General features: G+C 43.1%; 1 protein-coding gene across 3 annotated transcripts in view; it reads right to left on the bottom strand.

Annotated features, from left to right (window-relative positions):
* The window catches only part of SGK3 (serum/glucocorticoid regulated kinase family member 3), a 449,614-nt gene that overhangs the window by 392,932 nt on the left and 38,140 nt on the right, over positions 1 to 18,542 (bottom strand). Inside the window, exon 2 of one of the 3 annotated variants that reach the window (XM_069220282.1) lies at positions 7,380 to 7,495. The exons of the other annotated variants lie outside the window; for them this stretch is intronic. The gene's annotated coding sequence lies outside the window, so the exon portion shown is untranslated. The remainder of the gene's footprint in view (positions 1 to 7,379; positions 7,496 to 18,542) is intronic. 3 annotated transcript variants of the gene reach the window in all.

Genomic DNA, 18,542 nt, shown 5'->3' with positions numbered 1-18,542 from the left:
CCTGATGTCATCCCTTGTGCGTGGATGGGTTACCACTGCATTGACCTTGTTCACGATCCTCCGCCATAGCTCCATCTTCCTGGCCAAGGGCGTCTGCTGCACCTGTGCCCCGAATAGCTGTGGCTCGACCCTGAGTATCTCGTTCACTATGGTCCTTAGCTCCCTGTCGGTGAAGCAGGGGTACTCAGGGGGTGCCATGGTGTGTGTTGTGGGTGGTGTGTTGTAGGTGAGTTGGTGACGGTGCTGTTGTGTGGTTTGTGATGGTGGCTGTGCACTGTTTGTGTTTTAGTAGTGATTTTGTGTGTGTGACTTGTGTGATGGTTTGTTTTCAATATATGCGTGTCGTGGTGTCAATATGTGTTGTGCTATTGGCGTTAAAGAGGATTGTGGGGTGTGTATGTGTGTGTTTTATATTGGTGTGGATCTGTGTCAGGTGTGTGCTTTTCAAATCGGCCAATGTGTGCATTTGTTGTTGGTGGTTCCCATTGCTGACCACGGCGTTCAGTACCGCCAATGGTCGTTCTGCTTTCACTGTTGGCCAAGCTGATTTGTGCATGATTATTTGGTGGGGGGCAGGAGGGGTTTGTATGCGTGGCAAGGTGAAGTGGCCTGCGTTTCTGCCATCGTTGGCCCTGGCAGTGGTTGGAGGTTGAAATTATTTTGCTGATTTTCATTTTTGCCATCTTTATACAGCTGTATGTCATCCACTGTCACTGGCGGTCTTCTGTTGACCGGCAGCACGGCAGTCGGCTGTGTTTCCCGCCAAGTTCATAATGAGGGTCTAAGACCAGCTATAGAAACCAACTGAATTACTTACACCTGTATGATTATAAAGACTATATTGCTAAAAGGCACACTGAGGGGGACAAGATGAGACATACATTGGCCTATCCATCTCGTGTGGATTATCCTAAAACCTCTTCAGGTGTTCTGGTGAAAAATTTGCATACAATAAGTCATTCACAGATGAAAATCAGTTCTACTTTTACTGACCATTATTCTGTGTTATACAAAGCTCTCCACCACTGCACCACAGAAGCTGATGGAATAAGTAAATGAAGCTCAATTAGCCAGTTACATATTCTTACTGAAAGATGCATGTCTCTCTTTTCTCAGTTGTATTTTGGAACTATCTAGCTTAGCCACACTCATCTGAACACATATCCAATAAAGGTCCAAAGGGGGAATTTGACTTACTCTTTTAGAAACACAATATACAATTTTCCTTGTAGAGTTCATTCAAATGTTTTAAATGGGTAGTATGTAGTGTTAAAAAGGTTCTTTTTTATGTGGAGCCATCCTTCCATGTACTTGACTGTCCGTTTCATTGTACTGTGTGCTGATGGACATGAAGAAGCATCCCTCCATGTTGAAGATGAAGGAAGAAGTCAAGGAGACAGACATATAAAAGTGCTTAGTAATAGACTTCAGGTACTTTCTAAGATTAGGCAGCATCCACCAATGTAGTTGGTAGACCCCATCTTCCAAGAAGAGGCTTTCTAGCCAACCCATACAAGGAAAGTTTACCAGCAGACTGTTACTCCTAAAAGGCAGCTAAACCCATACACAGCATTCATGGAGTCACTCATGACAAGTGAAACCAGCATTTCAACATGATTCATTCAACATCTGCATGAAAGAGTGGCTGCCAGTCAGACATCCTTAATTGCATATGTTGTCTGTGGTTTTAATCATGTTAGCTTTATTCTACATCGTGCCCGGAGGAAGCATCTGACTTTTCCACATGAATACAATGTAAAGAACAGGGGCGGGTAACAGGCTAGTCCAGAGGAGTTGAGCCTTGAAGGCGGAGTTCTTTCGGTCCTACTATACTAGTGTCAATATAGTGGGTTTTTTTTTCTAGCAGTCCAAGAAGGGGAGGTATTAGCTAGGAATTGCACCATCAAGTGTTTTATCTGTATGAGCTGACATAAGATTTCAACAGAGTAGTGCATATAATGTGTTCAAGGTGAATATAAAAATGGCAGTCTTTCATCAGCCTCAGAAACTACAAAATGAGTAGTGAGTCTTATTCTGGAGACTAGTTACTAGTTTCCAGTTCCCCGGCTAAACTACGGAACATAAACCCAAAAACATTAACAGCTACAAAACACTAACTGGATATAAAATAAAATGAAAAGATAACTATGAGTGGAGATGTAATATGTGGATAAGGACTGACAGTTAATGTTTTTAACTAAAGTATTTTATTCCAAATGAGGATGTGGCTAAATGGCCAGAGCTATGGACTTTGAAACTGAGAAACCACGTTCGAGTTTCACTGTTGGCTCAACATTCTGTGATTCTGGGTAAATCATGTAATGTTCCCCTGATTATAAATATATTTTTTTAAATGTGTGCTCATGTAAAGCACTACAATACCCTTTGAGTTCACACTCCGTAAAACTGCAAAAAAATAAAAGATTCAAAGAGAATACCCACGTTTTTAACTTTTATAAAGCTGAGATTTTAAAACGGACTGTGAAGCTCCATTATTGTTTTGTATAAAACATTCACTCATGAAAAGCCCACCTCATTAGTGTATAGCAATACTATGTGATGTCAATTACCATACTGTACTTATAACACCCCATATGGAACCCCTTTCCACAAGGGAACATATGCCCTTACTCCATCCTGGATCAAGCATTTGATGCCTGTTCTTTACATATTCTAAAGCTTTAACACCATATGCCTCTTCTTGCTTTCAAACAATATCTTTCAATTTGTATCTTTGTTCCTGTGGCCAGTGATCCTACTCAAAGGGGTACTATGAGCAGATTGGCTTAGGGGCTCCAAAGCGCTAGGTTTTCACTGCCCCTCAGAAAAGAGAAACAGTTCACAACAAAAATCAGAATTGTCTTGGGACTTATAATGAATCTTTCAAAAACGGATCCTGGCAGAGAGGCATATCATGGCGGCATATTGCTGCTAAGGGATGTTTCATGAAATTAGATATTTCTGGAAGAGTTAGGATGACCTCAGGAACATACGAAACTTAAGTGCACGTAACTGCCAGCGTCTACTGTATTGAAATTATTAGACAGCAATAAATAATTTCGGAGCAATACACTGAAAACGCAGTGAGGTCACTGCCCAATTAATCATACTGTTTAATAAAACACGGTCTGTGAGGGGACAGCGAGTAAGGATTGTCTTACGACAATGGACGCTGATCTTATATAAATCACACATCAACAATAGCTCAAAGCGTTTAGTATGGTGCTCCGTTATTGCCGAAGCACTTAAAGTCGCATCAAATTCTTGTAACTTTTCTGAATTGTTATTCGTGACTTTTGGTGATAAGCAAGGAATTTAAAACAGTTTGTCCCTTCTAGCCCTTCACTTTCTTTTAGCCCAATATAGCCACAAGGCAGTCTTCTGCAATGGTCATATAAGAGATTGTTATATTAGGTTAACCTTCAGATACAGGGTGCATTTTGGAATCAACTGCATGCCGCCGTGCATATTTTCCTATTGCACTCTCCCACTGGAATCCAATTAATTCGTTAGTCATGATTAATTAGGAAAGTTGTTGAACACTCTAGACCTTATCTTTTCTTTGTAGTCCTTCAATGTTTAAAATTAAACTTGAACAGGACTGTTTAGGGTAACATTTTCTCACGCGTACCTTTCCACAGCTGTGTTCACACAAGTAGAAGGAACGTGAGATAAAGGGCAGTGCACGACGGCATCTTTTAGGATTTTTGGGGCCTTGGGCGGAAAAGAATTGTGCGAGGCCTTTCTAATTTGCATACATATTCGGGGCTGTTTGCATCTCAATAGATGCCCCCTGCTCCTAAAGCTGCTTTATGAATACCCCTCCTGGGCTGCAACCCGCCCCCTCAGCCACCTACAAGCACCCGTTAACAGCTCATATATGGCTGAAGGTGTGATGATTGCTTATCACAAGAGAGGTTTAAAACTGGCAGGAAACTAAACTACACAATAGTCACCTGAGACTCCTGTGTATGTGTGTGTGTGTGTGGGGGGGGGGGTGCGGGTTGTTACTGGGCAGGGTTGAGGGGGGATTGCAGCTGCCATTTGAGGAATGTGTCTTCTTGAAATTGGGGTGGGCCTGGCTACAACTCCGCAGCAAGGGCATGGAAGGGGGCCCCTTCCCGTGGGCCCAAACACCACCAGACAGCTTTCATACAGTGGCCTAGCTGTGTCTGCACGGGCGTGGGGCCCCAAGTAGGTGGGCTGAGTGTGGGGCCCTGGGCAACTGCCCACACAGTGCATGCCTAGAGCCGGCCCTGATTTTTGCAATTAAAGCAAACTTTTTTTTTTTTTTTTTTTAAATACGTCGTTTATCGATTTTGTAATTCAAAGGTAACAGGTACAAAACACAAGAAGCCATCTTTAATAATAGGACATGGAGGGGCAGTAAATACAGTTTGTAAGATAAAATGATGCAGGATTATTACCCCCAACTGTAAAACTCCTCCACCTCCACGGAGATAAGACTTCAAGAATCATTGCCTGTGGGGTCATCATCAATAGTTGAAGGAAGCTCTCCTGCGAGCTCCCTGGGTTCATAAATTTGGCCAGGAGGGTCGCCCACACCCCCAAGCCTTCCTCCACCTTATCATCCTGTCTATATTTTCGTAGTCGTGCCACCTCTGCCACAGCCCATTCAGCCACATTAGACACCCACCTGTTTAAATTGGGGGTAGCCTGAGCCATTCAAGTAATGGCAACCATCCGTTTGGCCAGAAGTAGCAATAACTACAAAAACCTAAATTCCATCTTCCGGCCCTTTTGTCATTGAATGTCTCCCAACAAACACGTAACTGGGCCCAACGAGATCAGCACCCTCATCACAGTAACCACTCGCAGAGTCTACCAGAAAGCATGGTAAAGCGGCAATCCCAAGCCAAGTGAAAGAAGGCGATGGGGGCCAATCATCTTGTACAGGCGCGTTTGCTAGGGTCATTTTTGTGTAGGAATAGGGGTGTACCATATATGTGATGCAGAAAATGAAAGTGAGCAAGTTTAAACCTGCCATTGATGGTGACGGACTGGACCAATGATCATATCCTACTCCACTGTACATCTTCCAGTTGGGTCCCAAGGTCATTATCCCAGGCCACATGAGTGGAATATGGAACACACACACAGTCAGCTGTCCTGGCTTTGTAGCAATGAGAAACTAAATGGAGATTCCTGCCCACCTCCAACAATCCCCGAAAAGTGAGCAACGTGGATGGAGCTGCCAGGAATCCTGTGCCATCTCAAAGAATAAGAAATCCTCGTTAGGGTACAAATCACTGAGAGTCCGTCAACTCCCCTCTCTCCAGACAGTCACATCCATAGATTCTGCAAGAACTCAAAATGCTGGCAGGTTCCAAAAACTAAACTCCCTGGCAAAGGGCACCCTCTCCAGTATTATCTTAACAGTCCTTTCTGACCGTGAGGTTGTGTGCTTTATAAGGTATGGGATAGTCGATGCGTCAGGACCATCTGCCATCAAGAGTTGCAAAAGTGATGGAACACTTGTGTCGTCCTTCAGGAGTGATTTCTCCCAATTACTCCCCTCTGCGACCCAATGTGCGTGTGCTTAATTTGTGAGGCCAAGTAGTACCATTCCAGGTTGGGGGCTCCCAGTCCCGCCTCTGCTAACGGAAGGATGGGGAAATTTCACGCTACTCTGCTTCTACCTCCTGCTCATATCAAGGAAGTAAGGAGGGAGTGTAATCTCCGAAAAACCAAATGGGGTACAGTGTCAAATGAGCATTACATCATGTAGAGGAAACATGACAGAGAGACTATCTTGGCTATAGCCACTCCCTCTATAAGGGATAATGGAAGAGCAGTCCAGAAGCGGACGTAAGAACGCAAGCCCTCCGTAACCCTCTCAATGTTATTCTGCATGCGTGTTTTTGGTGTGCGTGCCACTATGACTCTTAAGTAGCAGAACTGGTCAGTTTCCCAGTGTATGGGTAGCTCCAGAAGAGGGTTTGGTGCCTTAGTTGTCAATGCCCTCAGAAGGAAGACGAATGATGTGGTTGATCCTAGACCAAAGAGTTCCCCAAAGGTATCCCGGTAATCCAATAGAAGGGTAAGGGATCTTTGTGGGGCCAATAAATAAAGAGTGTCATCTGGATAGAGGGACACTAGATGGTTAACTGCCCCCACCCTAATACCACAATCTTGTCGAATCTGGATGGCCAGTGGCTCCAGCGCTATGGCGAAGAGGCCATAGCGCTGGAGCCCCTTGTCACATGTCCCTGCCCACCACCCATGGGGCCGAGTACAGGCAGCCAAAGCTCACAATAAGGAGATGAGAGGTAGTGAACCATGGTTCAACAGGGAATTGCACAAGAGAAAACAAATGATCGCCAAGGAGATGAGAAGGTTGACAAAAGAGTCAAAGAAAGGCAACAAAATAGATACCATCTACCTGACAGCCATAAGGAAAGAATACAAAAAATAGTGCAGATGGGCAAAAAGCAGATACATCGAGGGGATGTGGGCAAAATTGCTATGGTCTAGCAAGCAGCCCAACAGCAAAAGTTTCTGGGGAATAGTAAACAACATAATAAAGGGTCCTGGAAGGCACCACAATGCAGGGATGGCAGGGGAGACTTGGTCAGTGTACGTGAGAGAGATGCACGACCAGGAAAATGTTATTGCTCAAGAATCAGTACCCACAGAAAGACCAATAGATACAACTCAGATAGAGGTGAGAGACTTGTACGCCTCGTATGGCAACAGAGAGGTTATTGGAGAAATTGGGCACCAACAGATCAAGGATATCTTAGGCGCACACAAACCAGCACCTATAGAGAGTCTGACAGATATAACTCAGATAGAAAGGATAGTAAAAAAATTGACGACAGGCAGAGCAGCAGGACCCAGTGGCCTTCCCAACAAAATGTTTAATCATAAAGAGTAGTTTTAGGAAAGTACTCAGCACCGCTCTTCAACTATATTTACTCTCAGAACAGTGTTCCAACGTCCTAGAATGGGAGCAGTTTCCACCAGATATATAAAAATGGAAGTCACACCCAGTGAAGTAATTACAGGCTTATAGCATTAACAGATGTTGAGGTAAAAATGTATGCGTCATGCATTTTAGAAGAACTTTCAGCCTAGTCAGAGTTGAAATGTCTCATACCAAAAACCCAAACAGGCTTTAGGGCCTGCATGGGAACAATAACTAACTTGGTAACTTTGGGCTTATTGGCGGAAAAGGCCTTGAGGAAAACTAGGTTGTTTGCCTGCTTAATCGATCTTAAATCAGCATTCAATTGAGTGCCGCATGACTGCCTGTGGAGGAAACTTAAGGCATGGGGTATGCCAGCGAAAATGCTCAATACAATCATTGGCCGTGACACGTGGGCCCAGGTGAAAATCGGGGATGGTAGTACACTTACCTCAAAAATATGCACCACGACAGGCCTGAAACAAGGGTGCATCTTGGCTCCATGCCTATTCAATTTATACGTAGCCGATTTGAACCACCAACTGACAGAAGTAGACAGCCATCCTCCTGTATTGGCAAAGGGAAAGATAGTGTTTCTGCAATATTAAGACAACTTAGTTATTTTAAGTCAAAAGCCAATCGTTCTCCAAAGATTGATCAACGCTCTTGTAAGTTACATAGAGCAGCAAGGATTAGAGCTGAACTTGCAGAAAACACAACTAGTGAGGCTAGCTGACTTTAAATACAAGGCACACAGGTGGTTAATAAAAGGGTAGCAGGTTGAGTCGGCACATTCGCTAAAAATATCGGGGTCATCGTGGGCTGTAATTTGTCGCTTGTCTACCACCACCCCTTTCTTTTCTTTTCGCAAAAACTCAGTCTCTAATATGTGCCTTTAAACTCTTGAAAAAAAAACTGTGAGGCTCTTCTTATAGTAAGATATTAAAAGTGATGGCAGCCCAATTCCTACCTTTCTTGTCATATGACGTCGAACTTTGGCATGGCAAAGAAACCGACATCTTATACAAGTTTCCAACAAAGGCCTATAAAGCAGTTTTTTGCCTTCCCAAAGAACCTTCTCCGGCTCAGGTGCGACTGGAATTCAGCCTTCAACATCACAAACTTCAGCGGTTGAACTCTTTTGTGTTATGTTGGAGGCTTTGTGCCACAGAAGGTGGATCTCCGTATAGTCTGTGCTGGCTAGAGATAAAGGCCAAAATGGAGGGAAAACAAGCCAATTTTTGGGGCGCCTATCTCAACCAAGTTGTGATAGAATTAGATCTTCAGGTCTGGGCCAGTAGCATGGGTTGTGCTGCTTTTGGCAAGAGTAGCAATTATTCCACGAAAATTAAGTCATAAATTTTAGATAGGAACATCTTGGCAAAGCGACAACACACTTTGGCTGTGCTGAACTCCTATACCAGCAGGAAACCTCAAACATATATTAGCATGCATTTCCATCCCGTCCTTAAACATTGATTTATGCTTTTTCCATTAGGCATATTTGAGTCTAAATATCTCTCTCCTGCATGGAAGGGAGGGAGGACGGACCAAAACTGCAGCTTATGTGGCTACAAATTTGAATCACTTTGCCACTTAATGTGCACATGTCCAAGAGTTTTGGCTTGCTTAAAGCAGTTATTAAAACCAATCTTTCAGGAGTTGAACATACGTTCTTCTGGCAAGCTGTTATCACCTGGCTAGCTGACACATCAATTCCTTTAGCGTGCACAGGGACTAAATGTGTTATCATTATAACTAATCTCCTGCATAAAGCTCCTTCAGATCAAGAGCCAGGTGTAGCGGACCTGTTTTAACTGCTAATGCAGCCCTCGACGTACTCAGCCACATTTTATTGACTTTTTGTCTGATAGTATTGTGATTTTAATGAAAAGGTGATTTTAAGTTTGTTTTAGCTTTCTAGCATATGCACTGTAAATTGAATTATAAAAAGTGTTTGAGATTTTATAAATGTTTGAGTAATGCACTTTAGGGTTGTCGGCAACCAAGTCTGTGCAGCAGCGCGGTTTTTATATTTTATGATGAAATATTGCATCTTAGGTTGGTACTTGAGTTATTTAGATATTTTTATTGTATGTAATTTAATGCCTGATTAATGCACTTTATGGAAGGAAAGACCAAATAAATTCATTTTTAAACTGAACTGAAACAGTGTATTGAAGCAAACTTTCCTAATATTTATGGAGCAGAGCATTTAATACACACATACGGTTTTAGTGGGGCAGGAAAAATACATTACAAACTATAGCCAACTCAATTGCTACATATATACACCTGCTTTTTTGCAAGGCTTCGTAATTGCACAATAAGTAAGGAACTGCAAACTGAAGTTGTGTAACACTTGGGTACATGCTGCACATTCTTGAACAAGGTCTTAATGAAAACAAGCCTCATGACTTAAAGGGGAACTGCAGTGTGAAATGTTTTCTCCTCATCTGACGGTTAGTATGGCTGGTAAGAACCTTCTGAAATAACTTCTGTCATCCTCAGTACAGTAAAGGAAAAATCATGCCTTCTCAGAGCCCAAAGCCTAAAAGGGGGTGGTGGCGCTAACCCTGAGAGGGTGTTGGCTGACTAAGGCAGACCAGTCAATGCACATGCAGTTTTAGTCCGCTAACCTAAGGGGTGAAACCCTCAAATGTGGATGATTACTGAATGCTAGCGTTAATACGTTTTTTAGGAGCAGGCAGCAACTTGAGGTAAACCCTCAAAAGCCCACTTTCCGTGATTAGCTAAAGGGAGAAACATGGTTTTATATTTAGCCCAAAACAGCTGCCATTGCTAGATAGTGCAATCCAACTACAGATTATCATATACCTTGCACTTAACTCAATGTCTTGATTAACACAACCCTCCTTGCTCAAATTGACATTTTGAGTGGAGTGGCTCTGGGACAGGGGAAGATAGGACAAAGGAGTAGGGACAGGGGGAATTATATTTGTACTATTTACAACACATAAAGTAATAAATACAAAATGGGGATGAGTGACTATTGGAGAAAGATTGATGGATAAATTATAGACAAGACAATAAAGGAAGAAAAAGAGTACAAAATAAAAAGACAAAGGTATTCGTCACAAACAGACAAAACGGGATTCATGCCAGAATTGAGTCAGAGGGAAAAAGCTGAGCACGGAGACAAAAAACAGAAAAAAATGTGGGGGAAAGAAGCACAATTCTGAAACATCAAATGAATGAGAAAACTAAATACTATGAGATGAAATGGTTAAAGTACAACAATTTCAACATTGTCAAGGTAAAAGAAAGGTGACACTCAAGAAAGAGAAATAGGCACAGCAAAAAAGAAAGTGAAATATAAAGTTAAACAAAATGAAAAATAAATACATCGAATGGTGGATAAAGCAGCAATAACAAAATGTAAAAAGACACAGATATAGGAAAAGATCCAACCAACTCCGTTCAACATTTACTTGCATGCCCAAGCAGTTTCCTCTGATATTTTAAACGAAGCAAGGGTAAATTAGAGTAAAATGTGAACTTCTAAAAGCCAGATATATGTAGCAGCAAAATAATTTGTATACATACTCCCAGAATCCTCTGCACACACCACAACGACTTCACAGTTGTGCAGTTCACAAATGTTTGTTTTAATGTAATCACTTGGTGTCAGTGCTAATCAACAAGCGTCTGTGGTGAACTAAATAATTTCACAGGCACAAAGCATAATCCTATCTATTAATGGTCTGATTTCACAGTAAGAAAGCAGAAGAGATATTTTACATACTGACAAAGTCTAGCACATGAAATTCAAAATCATTTAATCAAACTGCCCCCAGGAGGGGCAGAATGTCTTTTAGGGGTGAGGTTAGGTCTGATGCCTGGGCAAGCCACCCCATATTTAAAAAAATATAAAATCCCTGTTGTCCCCCCCTCTGTAAAGTTTAGGATAAACCGCCCAAAATGTACCCAAGTTGGGGCTGTTATGTGGTGGGAGCATGGCTGCCCTGTCTCTCTTTATTTCCCAAACACATAATCCCCGCAGGTTGGGTGGGCTTTCGGTCCAACCCTGGTGAGGACAGATTGGGTGTAAACATTCTGAACCTACACCCCATTCCATGGGGTGAAAATCTGTTTGGTGTATTTTTGGGGTTGGGCATAGCCCAATGCCAGGATCAGATTCCTTACCCCTCCATTTAAACTATCCCTGGTGTCATAATTAGTTTTCTGGCGCTGTGAAGGGGCAGACTAGGGTTAAACCCCCACTTTGCAGACTTAAGGGGGTAAGAAAGACTTATTTTTTGGGGAAAGGCTGCGCTTTCCCTCGACGAATGCCCCCGCAAAGAAAATTCCTGATGCCTAGTATGTAGATCCCTGCTTGGGGATTATTCTCCTGTTCTCCGCTAGAGTAACGTATCGCTGGAAAGAGGGCATAGTCCCTTTCAAGCAGTACCTCTCCTGCTTCAATCGTTGCTCAGGGAACAGAGTTATGTCCTCCAAGCAAAGATCAAAGTGAACCCCCCTGGTTTCACTTTCAATCAGTGAGATGTCAGCACACTGTACACTGTACGTCACGGTCACTGGGGAATAAAAATCATGTTGGGAAGCAAGGGAAGCTCTACCCTTGCGTCCCAACATGATTTTTCAAAAATAAATTCGTCTGGTGCTCTCACCAGGAGGATTTCCTTTGGAACTGCGGTGGATGAACCATTTCCCTCCACCTCCCTACATAGGTAACATACTGGAAATGAACAGTTCATCCACTGCATTTAAGCAGTTAAAACCTAAAGAGTCTAATATTGCCTACAATCCCAGATGATGCCATCAAGGCGACAGAACACCTGGGGTGGTCTTTGATGTTTTGTAGGACTCTTTGAAGGAATGGAGCTTGAGTAAGGATACTTTGAAATGTCTTGACAGTACAGGATTAGCCTATTTCCCAGGGATACTGAAATACCAATCACCCAAAAGGTAAAATAATGCTTATGATTATAATAATCATAAAAAATAATAACACCAACCTTCACAATTACAACAATAACAGTAACGCCGCTAATTCCACTGCTAATAACTACAGACTTGACACTGTTCTGGTCTAAGCCTTGAACAGTGCATTGAGAAACACTTGGTTCTGCTTATAATTGTGTGGTAACTGGAAAGTCATAATGTTAAACAGCAGAAGAGCATGACCATAGGTCACCTCATAGCTTACAGACTAGTTAAAAGAGTAAACTGGTTACTGATATAAAACAGGCTGTGGTGTTGTCAGGTTTAACCACCAAGCCTCCCAAAAATGACAAGAATTCCACCTTTAATTCCAACATCTTTAAGATCTTTAAGTGGAGGGACAAGTCAGATATATCCTACCATGCCCTGACTCATAGGTCTTAGAAGTGTGGCCCCTAGCAGTACTCAGGTGAGCTTGAAAAGACACTGACCTGCGCTAGGCGAAAAGGACATTTCTCAGTCACTGGGTTGAAAGAAGTGATGGAAAAAATGGAATTATGAAATGGATGTTCAGAAAATGGTTCTGTTAGAAATAGGGTCTCTAGTTGGCAGAGGTATACACCCTTGCCCAAGTAGGGAGCACAATTCTAGTCAGGGTAAGTTGCAACACAATCCAAATTACCCTGGGCTCACCCTCTGGTAGCTTGGCACAGAACAGGCAGACTTAACTTAGAAGGCAATGTGGAAAGTACTTGTGCAATAACTCATACAAATAACACAGTGAACACACCACAAAAGTACTCCACACCATTTTGGAAAAATAGATACTATTATTCTGAATAAAATAAGGTAGAAATGTCCAGTATGTCCAAGCCAAGATATGGATTTGTAAAGATTAAATCCCAATAAAGTGATTAGAAATGCAATACCTCCAACTGGGGCTATCACAACGTTGTTTACCGAGTCGTTCCATATAGTCCGACGCCACTAGTGCCGGTCACTGAGTCGCACAGATTCCCCCGGGCACAGTACCTTTGAAAACGAAGAAACAAAGACGTTGCACAGAGTCGGGGAGGTAAGGCATCGCTGGAGCTGGTGGGGCGCCAGTCCCTTATGGCGTCTGGGGAGGTGAGGCAAAGGGAGGCGAGGCGTCGGTTCCGTCCAGTTGTAGGGGAGCTGATGCAGCATTGGTGGCGAGGTGTCAGTTCCTTGTGACCCGGCGGGGGTCGATGAATCCAGTCGGTCAAGACGTGATGTGTCGACTTCGCAGTGCTGCGATCAGACACAGGGACGTCAGCAGCATCGCAGCAATGTCGGACTTGCGTTGCAGGCTGTGGTCGTTGCGTTCAGCGAGGACCACGGAGCTGGAGCAGGTAGTGGTGTGGCATCGGACAACGGTGTCAGGACTGGAGTCGCTGAAGTCGGTGAAGTAGGTAGTGGATTAAGTCCTTTGCTGGCCCTGAGACTTCAGAACAGGAGGCAAGCTCAATCCAAGACCTTGGAGACCACCTGCGGGGAAGGCAGAGTCCTTCCAGCAGAGTCAGAGGCCAGCATACAGCAGGGCAACAAGCAGGGCAGCAGTTCTTCTCAGCAAAGCAGTCCAGATGAGTCCTTTGGGCAGCGGGCAGTCCGTCTGACAGAGTCCAGGTGTAGATCCAGAAGTGTCAGATCTGGTGGGGTCAGAAACCCAGTATACTTACCCAAAAGTGCCTTTGAAGTGGGGGAAACTTCAAAGAGTAGTTTTGAAGTGCACAAGCTCCCCTTTCAGCCCAGTCCTGGCTGCCAGGATCCCTGTGGGGGGTTATCACTACTTTGTGTGAGGGCACGCCACTGGGCTTTGAACTGTAAGAAAGACACCCTTCACCCTTCCTGCCCAGGGAGACCCATTCAGTATGCAGATGAATGCCGATGTGACTGAGTGTCCTGTGTTTATGGTTGTCTGAGGGAATGCACAAGGAGAGCTGACAAACAGCATGGACTAGACGTAGACTGGAGACAGGCTGTAAGGCACAGATGGCAGTGAAGAGCAGAGAAATGCCCACTTTCTAAATACAGCTTCACCGATAAGCAGGATGTTCTATTACTATTCTAGCCATACTAAACATGACAGGGCTACTCCTTTCAGGTCAGAATCTACAACTTAAAAGTATAAAAGGGCAGTAATAATGCTGGCCTATGAGAGGCACAGGCCTCACAGTAGTGGAAAACAAATTTGTGAGTTTCCCTTGACCAGGACATGTAAAACACATAAGTGCATGTCCTGCCTTTTACTTACATACCACCCTCCTCTATGGCTTACCTAGGGCCTACCTTAGGGGTGACATATGCAGAAAAAAGAAGTTTATGACTTGGCAAGTAGTTTTAAATGCCAAGTCGAGGTGGCAGTGAAACTGCACACACAGGCCTTGCAATGGCAGGTTTGAGAGAGGGTTAAAGAGCTACTTATGTGGGTGGCACAACCAGTGCTGCAGGGCCACTCATAGCATTTAATTTACAGTCCCTGGGCACTTCTAGTGCACTTTACTGAGGACTTACAAGTAAATTAAATATCCAGTTGGGTAGGAACCAATGTTATCATGTTTAGGGGAGAGGGCACATGCACTTTAGCACTGGTCAGATTAGGATATGATCGAAGAAACAGATCCCCAAAGGATACAGGTGACATTCTCAATTGTCCACCTGTTCCAATTGAGGTACTGGTAGTAATGCATCAATTGGGAACTGGGGCAAAATGGGGGAATCGCTAGGATAGCAGAGATACTGTTTTAGAATGAAGCCATTAACAGCCTGGGGTCATCACAGAAGCACTGCTAAAGAATTTAAACAATACAGAACAGAAACAATTAGGATTCCTCGTTCCAAACCTGAATACCTTTAAAACAGTAAAATACATGAGGCAAGTCAGCAGCTGAACTCTCCCTCATCAGAGGAAGGCTGTGCAGCCCTAGTCTTACTAAGATACAGGCCCAGGTATCCACGCTCAGCAAAGACCCACACCCATCAAAATCTTAATCAAGTCAATGAGGTAGAACTTGACAAATTGTCCAAACAAACTGGAAGCATATACCACAACATCACCTCTGATTTTAACAACAGCACAAAAAAGATGAAGAGATGATGACAAGGCCTTAAATAAACCAACAAAAGAAGCAACCACAATCCGCCACTTCTCAAAAGCGAAAGCAGAATCTGTGAATGGCAATGATATAAATCACAGTGATAAACAACAAAACACTGCAAAAGATAAGCAGAAAAGATTACCAAAAATCCAACCAGAGGACAAAAAAAGCCAACATCACTAAGTGCATTAACAACTCAACCAATCAAAAAAAAAAAATTTTCAGCATCTACTGAAAACTGCTCTCTCCTAGTAGCTCTATGAAAATCCCACAGGCCATTGCTGCATACTACGATGACCCAGTGCAATGTTTTGATTAAAAAATGTCCAATAAACCTGACCTACTGAAATCACCCTTTGCCTCTTCCAATCTAGCCCTTGTGAATGCCACCCAGAAAACTGTAGTTATAACTATGATCACATAACACCTGCACTATGGAAAAGTGCTATATTTAGGAGCCACTAAGGATGTGCTAAAAAGGCTTTAGATAATTCAGAATGTGGTGGCCAGACTCCGCCTCATTATTCATTGGTGGGAGTCGATGGCTTCTTCGGTTTTAATGCTCCATTGGCTATCTATTGAGAAGCGTGTACACTTGAAAGTAGTGAGTGTTGCTTTTCGTGCATTTACTAACTCAGGGCCAGTATTCTTAAGACAGCTTATTCGACATTACACTCCACCCTGAGCTCTAACATCCTCTAAATTGTACATAGCTGTAGACCCCATGATCCATGAACCAAGAAAAGTAGGGTGGTCATTTGTCTACTTTGCTCCTAAGTTATGGAATTCACTCCCTATACACTCAGTCATTCTTCCAATGAAAAAGTATTCAGAAAAGCTTTGAAGGCCTGGTTGTTCCAAGGTTCATAAACCACTAAATTCCTTCTGATTTCTTCTGTTTGCTAGCGCTGGAAAGTCAAGCGCTTTATATACTTTAGGAATATCCATATCTAGAGACTTTAGCTACCAAAGTTTGCATTAGTCTGCTGCAATGAGGGACCACAAGATTGGTTACTATCACATGCACTGACTTGTTAGAGACAAGCACTGACTAAATGTGTGTGGCTAGAAGGCATGAACAGATGCATAGAAATGGAAGGGATGGTCTACAAGGGAAGGGTTGCCCCAGGAAATCTGGGGAAGTCCGGAGGAAATGGAGGGCTTTCTACAGGTTAGACACTGAGATGGAGGATCAGTCTGACAGCGCATCCTAGGTGGTAGTCCAAGCTGGAGTACATGTGCATACTATATGAATAAGGGAGGGTAGCTGGAGGATGATATCTAAGGGGGTTGACAGGGATGTCTTCGGTGTAAGAAACTCCTTATTTGATGTGTACAATGTACCTCCTGTGCTGTTATAAGAAAAAATTAAAATAAATGTATATATATATATATATATATATATATATATATAAATAAATAAAAAAGGCTATACTTTCTATCCTTAGATAAAGGTGCCTCCCTATCAACATGAGAAGAAACAATTTACTCTTTAGACTGGGGTGGAGAGGCTTCTGAGACAAAAACAGAATTGGCATTTGGCACCCTGTACTTGCAGTCCAGGGAAATGGAGATTTTGGACTTGGAGGAAGATTTCTTCCACACCCGTCACATCTGCTAGGAGCAAACTAGTTCTAGGCATTCTGCATGACTAACCCCCATTCCGAACATATACTGCTCTCTACTGTGCATTTTATGTGCCTTACCCTTAAGCCAGCATCAGTTCCCTGCAAAACGCATACTTCTGGATACAGCTTGGCCCTCCAGTTATGATTCTAGTTTGCCCTTTGTACCTGAGCAGAATTTACAGAACTCCTTTACATTACTCCCAGCTTTCTTGCTTGTGCCTATTGCCATGCAGACATGGTACTCTGATTCAGTGCCCCAGTTGTCTCACAGTTACCATCATCTTTATCCTATCAAAGGTGCAGTTATACCACATTGTTCCTACCTAAGGTAGCAACCACAGGGTGATGCCACTTGCTTTTCCCATTTCAAAATGGCTACTTAATACTGAAAGGTTAGGGTTAATAGCTGCACTAAAGCCTACTCAATTTCAGCCATCCACTTAACTTCAGTAGACTTACTGCTTATTGTGGCTTAGTCCCCTACTGCTTCTTCAATAGGCCTTTAGCATGAATCCATCATCTTGGTTTTGCTGAACCTCTCCTGGAATTGGACCTTGGTTTGTTTTTTTGAGACATTTAGCATTGTGAATAGTCCTTTTTAATGATCCCTTCTCTGAGCTCTTCATCCTGGCCTAGAACCAAACTCTCACAAGCAACCACCCCTCAGTAGGTCAACTTCAGGAGTTTTTTGCTTTCTCTGTGCTCTTTTGCAAAACTGTTTGCTTTTGTCTTTCTTTCAGGCAATCATGTACGCTATTTTACAGCAAAAGCCCTGATGGGAAATGACAGATGCCCTTGTCTTCACTGGAAGAAGAAACGCCAAGAAACATCAGCCCTGCCTTAGACATCCATCCATTCGTAAATACTCAGCATGCTTGAGAAGTTGGGATGCTATGAGGATCATGATTGTTGGATTGGGGTGGACAAAGCTGCCACCAAGGAATATATTTCCTCATTCTTCAGCTGCAGAGCAGGTGTTTCAATAGCAAAGCTTTAAGCACCTTGAATAGGAACAAAAAAGATCTTCATGCAGTATCAATGTGCTAGTACTACGATCATTGCAGCTCAGGTTCAAAGGTAGCTAAGAGGATGGCTTGACAGTGCACTCATGGGATTGGAAAATGGATTAAGGCCAACTTCCTAGCTCGGGAGCAGAATCTGCTACAACAAGTAACTCAAAACAACTGGAAAGGGCTAGACTGATAGCTCAGGTGGTACAGTGGCTTGCCCCAGTTACGGCTAGACCAAGACTGAAGAAAAAGGGCACCAGTGATATGTCTCTTGCCAACAGATTGGTACAAATGATATTCGTGAAGAAATCCCAGACAAAGAGAATTTAGAAAAGTGCTCATTGGTTTTGACATAGACCTGTATATTTGGATCAAGCTCTTGCTCAGAAAGAGGGTCCAAAAGAGGAATCTGAGACATCTTCAATGGAGTCGTGCTTTCCTTACAGAATACCAGCGAATGGGAACCCTTCTACAGATAAAGCATAGTAGAGGCCCACCACTGTTACAAAGAAGATAGAGGTAGATATTTGCTGTATGGCAGAAGGAAGTTGAAATTAACACTCCATCTTCATCTTCCAGGATTTAGTAAAAGGCAATGTAAGGTTGAGTTATGTATGCCTGAACTTTATAATGTGGGTTGCGAAACAAAGTAACAGGCTGTGGGGACTTTGTTACCTGGATAGCTTGAGGGGAGGATTCAGCTTAAGTTGAAGCCTCTACATGTATTCCTGTCCATTATATGTAATGTTTTTTTGTCAGGTGTACTGCAACCTTGGGAAATACTTATTTCACTTCTTTTGAGGTGCAGGCTGGCTTGGCAGCCTTCACCATGCTATTTGTTGTACCAAAGAGGAGTATGACCTAACTGCTAGGGAAGTTGAAAAGTCAGAAAGGGTGTGTCTTGCAACGCTGGTACTCAACTAGTGGAAGT

The sequence above is a fragment of the Pleurodeles waltl genome, chromosome 2_2 (assembly GCF_031143425.1).
Source record: "Pleurodeles waltl isolate 20211129_DDA chromosome 2_2, aPleWal1.hap1.20221129, whole genome shotgun sequence".
Lineage (NCBI taxonomy): Eukaryota > Metazoa > Chordata > Amphibia > Caudata > Salamandridae > Pleurodeles > Pleurodeles waltl.
This window is presented reverse-complemented; position numbering and strand designations above follow the sequence as displayed.